The sequence below is a fragment of the Apaloderma vittatum genome, unplaced genomic scaffold (genome assembly GCF_000703405.1).
Source record: "Apaloderma vittatum isolate BGI_N311 unplaced genomic scaffold, ASM70340v1 scaffold17645, whole genome shotgun sequence".
Taxonomy (NCBI): domain Eukaryota; kingdom Metazoa; phylum Chordata; class Aves; order Trogoniformes; family Trogonidae; genus Apaloderma; species Apaloderma vittatum.
The window spans coordinates 54,619-64,112 of record NW_009715647.1 but is presented as its reverse complement, the minus strand read 5'-3'; positions in this window follow the sequence as shown (position 1 = coordinate 64,112).

The following is a 9,494-nucleotide window of genomic DNA, read 5'->3' as shown; positions in this document are numbered from 1 at the left end:
GCATAGCAAAATTGGAAACAAACTAATTTTGAGTAGGAAACTACTTTATTTCTCTGTAGTGCTGTATGGGTTTTAGAGCTTTGCTTCAATATCACTTTTAATTTCTTTTTACAACTGCAGAGCTAAAGAAATAGCAATCAGTTTGGTTGCTTTCAAATATGTTAATACAACTAAAAATGGCTGCAATATATGATTTCACTAAGACAGAAAGCAGAGTCCTTAAAATATACAAGGAGATTCTGAAAACTTTTATCTTTTTTTTTTCAAATTTATTTACTTTGGCTTAGCTGTAATAATTGGGAAGAAATGTTTAAAAAGTTAAAGCTATAAGTACCAAGTTGAATAGGGCCATTAATGTACAATATATTTAATCTTTAATTCTGAATTAATTCAAGATTAACATATATGGTCTTCTCTCTGTTTTAAAAACAGAGAAAAGCAGTTTTCCAGAAGCTCAGTATTTCTTAACCTAAAGCATGAGAGGAAAAGGAGACTAAAAAAAGATGGAAAAAAAATTTCCATTCATCTGAAGTGCTTTCTTGTGTATGTTTTTGAGATCATAATTATGTAAAAGGTAGTTTGATCTTTTCTGGAGTTTATTCTAAAAAGAAGTAGGAAAAATCATATTTTAAAAAAGTGTTTCCCACTGGGAAACCTTATACCAACATACATGGTACATTTCCTAGCGTTAGTAAGTTGCATAGGTGCACTATGCTTTCCTAGGCAGGCAGGTTACAAGTGGAACAGCTCAATAAATTTAGAAACATTTTACATCAGAGATTTAAAAAATAAGAAGCTAGATTTATAGTCTGAAAAAAACCTCTCTGCTGATAATCTAGAACAGAAAAGTGAAATGAGTTCTGTTACTGCTATATTGACTGTGAGTTCTGGAGTCTTCATCAAGGAGCAGAACACCCCAAACACAACACATCCCATCACTGTGTTATGTCCTTTAAGTACCAAGCATCTGCAAATGTTGACTCTTTAGTAGTGGCCATGCAGAGAGAAAAAGTTAGGTCACTCTGAAGACATTGCACTGAAGGCATAATATTAACAAAAGGCTTAGAGCACAGTAAGGCTTTGAGATGTGCAGAGTTTTTAAATTTTTTTGTAACCTCTGATTGCTTCAGGCCTTGAGCCTGGAAAACAGTAAGCACTAAGGTAGCTCTTCTCCAAGAAGAAAGCCTATTGGAGCCACGATGAGTCTTCCTTGTGACTTATCCTAGATTTTATTACACTAAATAGAAACATATGAAACCTATGCCACATAGTTTTCTATAATTAAAGGTCCTTCTTTTCATTTCTTCTGCCATCTTCCTTTGTTGGTACTCTTCTTATTCAATAATTTTTAGAAATTTTCCTTTTTGTCCTTTCTCCTTTATCCCCTGTTCTTGTATGTCAATGCAGGGGTTTTTTTTTTGTCTTTTCAACTGTGTAGCGGAAGTTAGTTAGGGCCAAAGAGTCAATCCACAAAGTCCTAAACCAGTGCCTTCCTGGCACTGTTGTATGGAAGCACAGGCAAGAGTGCAAAGATGCTGGGTTTTATTATCATCCATCTCTCCAAACTGTCTGGGGTGTAGATCCTCCATTCTCAGCCTGTTTTAACAGAGGACATCCCAGCAGAGAGGCAATTCCAGTTTAAGTGATATGGAAATATTGTTTATGTGTTTCTTTATCACGTTATTCACATTCAGTTATTCCTTTCTGTGCAAACATAGTCAAGTTTATAAATTGCTGAAATGTTTCTAATAGGTTCTTTAACTGACTAAAATCTGTAAATAATAAAAAAATGGAAGTAGAAAAACCATTGGAGTGAAATTACAGCTTGTGACATTGGAATATTAATCTCTACCATATTCTAGTTTTCTACAGAAAATGCTGTAGTGGTTTCACTAAATATAAAAGCACGTAAAACCAAGAAAAACTGCTTCCCATTACTACGACTACATTGAACCTCTGTAGAAGTTCAGATTTTAAGCCAACATCTTAAATATCTCCATTTTAGCAGTGCATGTTTCTATACACATTTGTACAAGCCCCGTGGATATTACTGAAGCAGAGACTACCTAAAAAAAATGTTCCTCTGGTGTTTTGTGATCACCTTGAAACTTCTTCCCTTCTATAGTAGCTCACATTCTACTTTCATTATAAATCTGTTTTCCTTGGAGAGTGAACTGAATGGCAAAAGGGCAGGCTAACATGATATGAAGCGATTATATTCTCAGAGATTGATAGATAGCGTGATAGCTCAGGAAACCTAATGAAAAATGAAGAAAAGAAACCTGTGCTTTTCTTACTGCAGAGTGGTCCCTCTCCTGCACTTTCTGTTCTTCCATAGCAGAGACTGATTCATGTCATTCTTTACAGGAAAGTTGAGAAGATAGAATTATTCTGTGTTCTTACTTGAGAAGAGACAATCACATGTCAGTGGGCCAAGATAAATCCAGGAAGGTAGTAATGCCTGTTTGCAGGACAGTATCATCACTCAGTGTCTTTAAGTGAATTTAGTTCCATATTCTCAGCTAAACTCAAATTGTTAGGTCTGCACATTTGCTAGAAGTAAATATCATAGAACATTCCCAGACAGTGGAACACCATCATTCCTATTCTTAATGTATTTCAGAATGAGCACTGCCGTGGATTTTGGGCCAAATAGACCATTTAGCACTCTCCAGTCAATTCCTGGTGTAGGTTGGGATTTATCATGGATGAAAGAACATTTGTAATGAGCCGTTGCACATGGGCACCTTGTTTTAGCTGGATAAAGAGTTTCAAAGTATGCACATGGTCTGATTCTTGTCAGCTACAAAAGTGGCAAGTCCCTTACATGCTTAATTTGTTAACAGAGATATAGCTTCTGTAGCTGATACTTGCTTTGCATTCAGCAAAGGAGCACTGATCTCCTAATTCAATATTTAAATTTTTACATAGTAGAAAAGTATAAAAAACCACAAACACTGACAATCACATTCGTACACTACCTAAACAATAATGGATTGTTGAAAAAAGGTTCTGTAAGTTCTTTTAAACCATTTTATGTTGTTACTGCCAGTTTTATTTCAACTGATGCTAGTGGAAGAGTGACACCAGCGTGTCAATGAAAATCGGTGATCTGTGTTAAGCAATTTGTCAAGCAAGGTAATCTAAGGATACCACTTCTGGCACCAAAGTGTATCTATGAGTCATTGTCCATAGAACTGGTGGTAGAATTTGCTATGAATAAATATTGCTAATTTATTCTGTTCTATCCTATCCCCTATTTTGAGTGGTAAAGCCTCATTATCATCCAACTAATTATAATGTTAGGATTGGTCAAATGTTCAATACTGCAGAAAAGCAGATATTTTTATCACTAGCTTCAGAAATCAGCAGGATGTATTGTCCTGTTCAGTACTTTAAAGCTGTTTGAACTCCATGTGTCTTTTGGATACCTCATATATCTTCTGATAGGCAATTTTTAACATATCTATTTTGAGTGTGTGTGCTTGTGTAAGTGTATATATTTTAACAAGTTTTAGATATCTTTGATATACTTGTACATAATGTAAACATTTAAGCATTTTTTCCGTACAAGGGTAAAAAAAGTTAAATTTTCAGGTAAATTATGAAGAACTATATAAACAGCTATACTTCCCTGCAAACATGTTGGCCTTGTTTGTGTGAGTTACTAATGTTATTCAGCTTCATCTAAGAATCTCTTTTTAACAGTGAGAAAATTAATTCTTTAATTCAGTCACCTTCCTTCTGTCTTCAGTGTGTCATGCAAAAATATTTGGAGATTTATAATAAAAAGCACACTTTATTCAGCATAAAACACGAAACATATTCAGGTGTCAAACTGGCTATGTAGTGAAACATGAGGATAATTGTGAAAGACAGTCTATGCCTATGCCAGCAATATGTCAGGATGATGAATCATTGATATTTATAGCTGGTATCCTTCGCATCAGTTCAGCTATAATTTTCGTACTATATTAATCAGGACCAACTTGATGTCTCAGAAGACTTGTGTTTCCTTCCTTATTTAGCTGTTAGTGTGTGTAAAATCTTTAAATGCAATTATGTTAATTTTCCCACTAAAATTTCATGTAATTTTGTTCTCCATTTCCAGTAAAGCAAGTATGGGAGAAGGATGATACAGAAAGTCATTTTTGAAAGCAAAGCCGGTTAGCTCAGTCAGTTGAGCATAGCGCTAACAACGCTAAGGTCGCGGGTTCGATTCCCATTCGGTCCTCATGTGTTGCCTGATCTAGTCGAGAGGTGGCGTCCCTGGTGGCAGGGAGGCTGGATTAAAATGATCTCTAAGGTCCCTTCCAGCTTACGCCATTCTATGCTTCTATGCAACAGTATTATTTAGATGCACTGCCACTATACGGGGGCTTGTTAACTTTTTCGTACAGAAATGGAAAGACATCATGGCTAGGTTTCACGAACGAAGATATGGGAAGGGCTCTACCCACACTTGCTACAAGCGCGCCGATGTGGGATAGGCAAGTCTGGTTGCAAAAGGCACAGCGGAAAGTCTCCTTAGGCGGTATTGGCAAGGCATGGTTCTTTCTGCGTTGTCTTTTCTCCTTTCCCAGCAACACACAATGAGCTCTGAACACACCTTTGGAGGCAGATGTATGCCTTTGTCTCTTTGTGTTTGTTCAACCACATCAGAAGATGCCCATTGGCTGCTGTTAGCCACCCAGGTGGAGGGTGGAGATGATCTTTGGTTAGGCCACCTTTTCTAGGCCTCTGTCCGTGTGGAGCAAGCAGTGCTCTCCTTGAAAAATGCTGCTTGGTCATTCAGGATGCTGCTGAACAAGACTGTCATCTCCAGGGTCACTCTCGAGTGACCGATGTCCTGAACCACCTGCATGCAGGGTTGGGTCTGCGGCTTCCAATGCACCTTATCACCTGCCGTTTCATCCCTCGCCTGTCACTACAGGACTTTACAAATGTGGATGTACCCTTCAAGCCCACGCAATGGATTTTTTAGGTGAGGCTCAGCGTGCGCAGAACTGGCCCCACCCTTTACTCCTAAGCTTCATCTGCCAGGCCTAGCGAGCTTGAACGGTGACAGCAAAGTCCTCAGGACATAGGTTTAGTTACAGCATCCTTCTCTTAGATGGATGGCCTTACAGGGCTAAACAAGCTCCATCTGCCTGGGTTTGCAGTTAGAGTTGTCCTTCTCCCAGGATGGTTGGCGGGAGGCTAGCGAGCCCATCCTACCCGTGGACACACTTAGTCTGACCCTTCAGTTGAGATCTGTCTGGCATGGGAGCCCCTATTGGAGGCATATACCACCGCCAGCATAGCTCGCAACCTCATAAGGGCACGCAAGCTTCTCCCTCGCAAGAGGGTGATGGAGGAGAAGCATGGAAAGAAGAACAATACTTGAAATGTAAAGTTATTAAGTAAGGCCTTTTCTGTCTCCCTTTAACTTTAGACAAGTTTCTTTTCTATTTTTTAAAAAACTCTCCTTTTGGACATTTTTTAATGCAATACTAGGACAGTGTAAACTGTCACCTTTTGGGGAGAAAAAGAATCAGTTGTGTTGGGCTGAGGCTGTCAATGTCAGAGTCTGATCCTGTTTCCTGGAAGAAATAAGATAAACACACAGAGGAAAAGAATAACAGATACAGAAAATATATGTTTAAATGACTCCTGCAACCTCTCTGTTGGTTCAAGTTATCAGATTGTTTTTTTCTTCTGAGAAGTTGCTTCCTGTCTAGTTATGAGACTGACAGCCGTGTTGCAACATCCTTGAAACACAAAGCCAAATTCAACTTTTGACATAAGGCAGAAGGAATAATGAAAATGAACAGAAATATGGGGTGAAATATAAATATTGAATGAGGATAGTCAGGGAAGGCAGGTATATCTCTTAATGCCAGATGTTTGAGATTTATGCAAAGTTTGAGAAGGTTTCCTTTCATTGACTTAGTCTAATCAGGGATTTCTCAAGATTGGAATGATGCATTTTTAGTATTTTATCCATTAATATGTTCTGATACATACATTTTGGTAAAATTTTATATAGCATTTTTTTCTAATTTATCAATTTTTCTCTTATTTTCTGGTCACATTATTTACTTAAGATTTTTTTCCTATCTTCCTGCCTCTAATTAATTTTGACAAAAGGTGTTGCAGTTTTATTGCATAAAGAATTTAGGACTATAGGCTTTCAAGCAACAATGATCACACAGTATTTTTTCATTGGATCTGCGTCCCACTCCTTATATAAAACAAATTATTCCTGTTGCAGGTACGACTATTCAAAATTTGCTTTGCTACATTCTTCTCACAGTGGAGATCTCATATGACTTAATCTCAATAGTCAGAGCCAACACTTGAAAACAGAAATATTAATTTCATAACAATTTTTTAATTTGTTGGTTCAAGATAGGATCTTCTTTTCATAGGTACTTTTGACTTTTTTTCAGAACACTATTAGCAAGTACATGTAAAATATATATTCCTTAGCATTTTACTATTTAGTAAGATACAAATATGCGGACATATTGATATCCCACACAAATGCTTTCACTATGCTACCCTAATCTATTCTCAGTTTGCCATAAAGTATTGACAAGCTATTTGAAAATAAAATTCTGTTCGAAAAAAGAAAACGTATGCAGTCCTGTAAGTAATGGGTTTATTATAAAGAATAATCAATATGGTGGGTAATTTTCCGGCCTTTTATTTAATCAGATTTAATTCTTACTCTTCTAATATTTTTGTTCTCTGTGGGGAAGACTTTTAAAACACTTTTCCCTACCTCTGAAACAAATGCATCTAAACTAAAAGAAAAACACAAAAAAAGCACTATGTGAGGATTATAATGACTTTTCTTCAGGATAAATTCTCTGTCTACTGCTTTTGAGTCAGATAGTTTTTTTCTCTTCTTGAAGAGGTACATAGCCTCTTGAAGGAGAAATAGTGTATCATGTTCTTAAGTCCTGTGGTTAGTAGTATATCATCCCCTGTCACCTGGGGAAAGTAGGGAAGGGTCTTCTCTTTGTATACACAATGGAGACGGAGCATGTTCAAAATGAAATCTTCAAAATGGTAACAGTCAAGTTTTGCCTAGAACATCTAAATTTTTCGGTAGATCTTAACTTATCGGAGTTTTTTTTAAGGGACAGTTGTTGCTGCTCCAAAGAGTGAAGGCCCCAGAGCAACCCAAAAAGCAGTTTCAGGGGGCGGTTCTCCTTGTCTGTTTTTTTCTTTGTTTTTAACATGGACAAACTAATTTCATTCCTTTTCCTAATTTATTTCACAGAACTGACTCAGCTGTTTTAACTATAACATGAACATAAAAATTATCCTCAGGCAAGGAACAAACCTGGAAAAAAACCCAGCTACAATTATTTAGATTTGAGGAAGTTGTAAACATGGGCTCAAAATGAAAAGATAGGAGCGCTCATTAGCATTGCTATCTATTACCATTATGTTCTGGGATCCATTCTTAGCAAACAATGTCTTGAAGTTTGGACAGATATAAAAACTTAATAACTCTCCAAAGAGATGATGAGCATATTTTTAATCTCTGTTTGTACTTGCAATATTCTCTTATTTCGCATTAGCAGAAAATAACCACTAGTACTTTTCTGGTAATTATTAAAATAATTTCTTTCCTCAAAGGATTAGTATGTTTGGTGAAAATTGGAAAATTTTCTTCATATGGCATTAAAACAAACGTATTTCTGAGTGGAAGTCATTAAGAAATAGGCAAAATTATGGCCCTAGCTTAGGAGAAACCTGTGTTCAGACTTCTGCTCTGATTCAGATGAGGGGCTTTCAGACTGCATCATCTTTTAATCAGGCAGAATAGGAAAGTGTTTCAAGTTTACTGCTGTAACTTGTAGGTAACAGGGAATGAACATTTCTGTTTCTCTCAAGCAAGCAGACATATCTTTCTAGTGAAAATTTATTTGAAACTATAACTTGTCCTGTAATTATTTTTTTCCCCTTCAGAAAACATATTTTCATAACATTTGAACAGTGAAAAATATTCTGTCCAGTTTTAGTTTAGCTGGCATTCTGTGTTTATTTAAACGCATATATATATATATATATGCACACATAACTTCAAAACTTTTCTTACATTTCTTTAACATTAAAATTCAGAAAGGTCCAAATGAGGTACGTACAAACATGTACATACTCGCATGCGTTGTTTTTTTCTTTATTACTTGGATTAATGAGGATATGTTGGAGAAGCAGTATTTTTTTTCACTCTGGAGTGAATCATTTCAGGCTGCCTGTAAATGCCATTAGAACCATCTCCATAGCAACTAATGGAGATGCTCAAGAAAAGCGATCCCAAAGTTTCAGATAAAACAACATTAGAATACCTTAGAAAGTAGGATGTATGTTTCTGTAGATGGAGCTCAAAAGTGAAGGGCGACACAAACAGTAAGATAATCAGGGCACTGGTGCCAGCAAACATAAAGAATGTGATTAGTTTTTACAATCACCTTGGAGTTATTTGACTCTTGAATTAAAGGGAGAGTGCTTTTCATCTTCAAAGAATTTAGGTATCAGGTTTGAATCTTGGTTATGATAAGACAGATATCTTCTTCAGGAGTGTCTAAAATAGTCAGCAAAGCAAACAGGTTTTGTTTATTTTCTCATCTGTGTATTATTAAGAATTATTATAATTGATATTGTAAGCATGAATATTTGCCTCATTTTAACAGATGAAATAAAGTTGTCTTAAAAGTCAAGGTCAATTTTGTCTGTTTGGTTATACAACTCTAATTAGCATGCTTTTGAGCATCTTACATGAATCATTGTTCATGTCAAAAACTGCTCACCAGTGTCACTAATATTTACAGTTCCATTGCCACATTGCTCTGTATATTACAGATAACTTTACAGGTAAAATAGATTTCCAGATGATTCTTAAGCACATCCTGTGTAAAAATAGTCAAAAACTGCTCACCAGTGTCACTAATATTTACAGTTCCATTGCCACATTGCTCTGTATATTACAGATTTCCAGATGATTCTTAAGCACATCCTGGGTAAAAATATGAGCATGAAACTGATAGACCAATTTTTTTTTCTATTGCACAGACCTTTGTAGAATAGAACAACTCAACTCTCACTGACTATACTATAAGTTGAGGTTTTCTTGCATCTTAGCAGGTTTAAATAATAGTCAAAATAAGAGCATTGAATACATTCATCATACATAAAATGAAAAGACACAAGTAATTAAAAAGGAGCAGTCCTGTTTCTGGAGAGGTCAGCCTTTCAAAACAGAAGAGATTGCCTCTGCAGAAGAGAAGGTGATGTTACTATTTAGTGATAAAAAAGCATTCTGCCTTAATTTGAAAGGACCTGCCTAATGAGCCGTGCTTAGTTCCCGTAGACAAATTTATTACTCACACTTAACATGGACATCATTATTAATTATGCGAGCAGGAGTCATACCATCCTGCCAGCAGAGATGCTGGGTTGCCCTGAAGCTGGATGTAAGCCAAAGACTTTCCTCACAG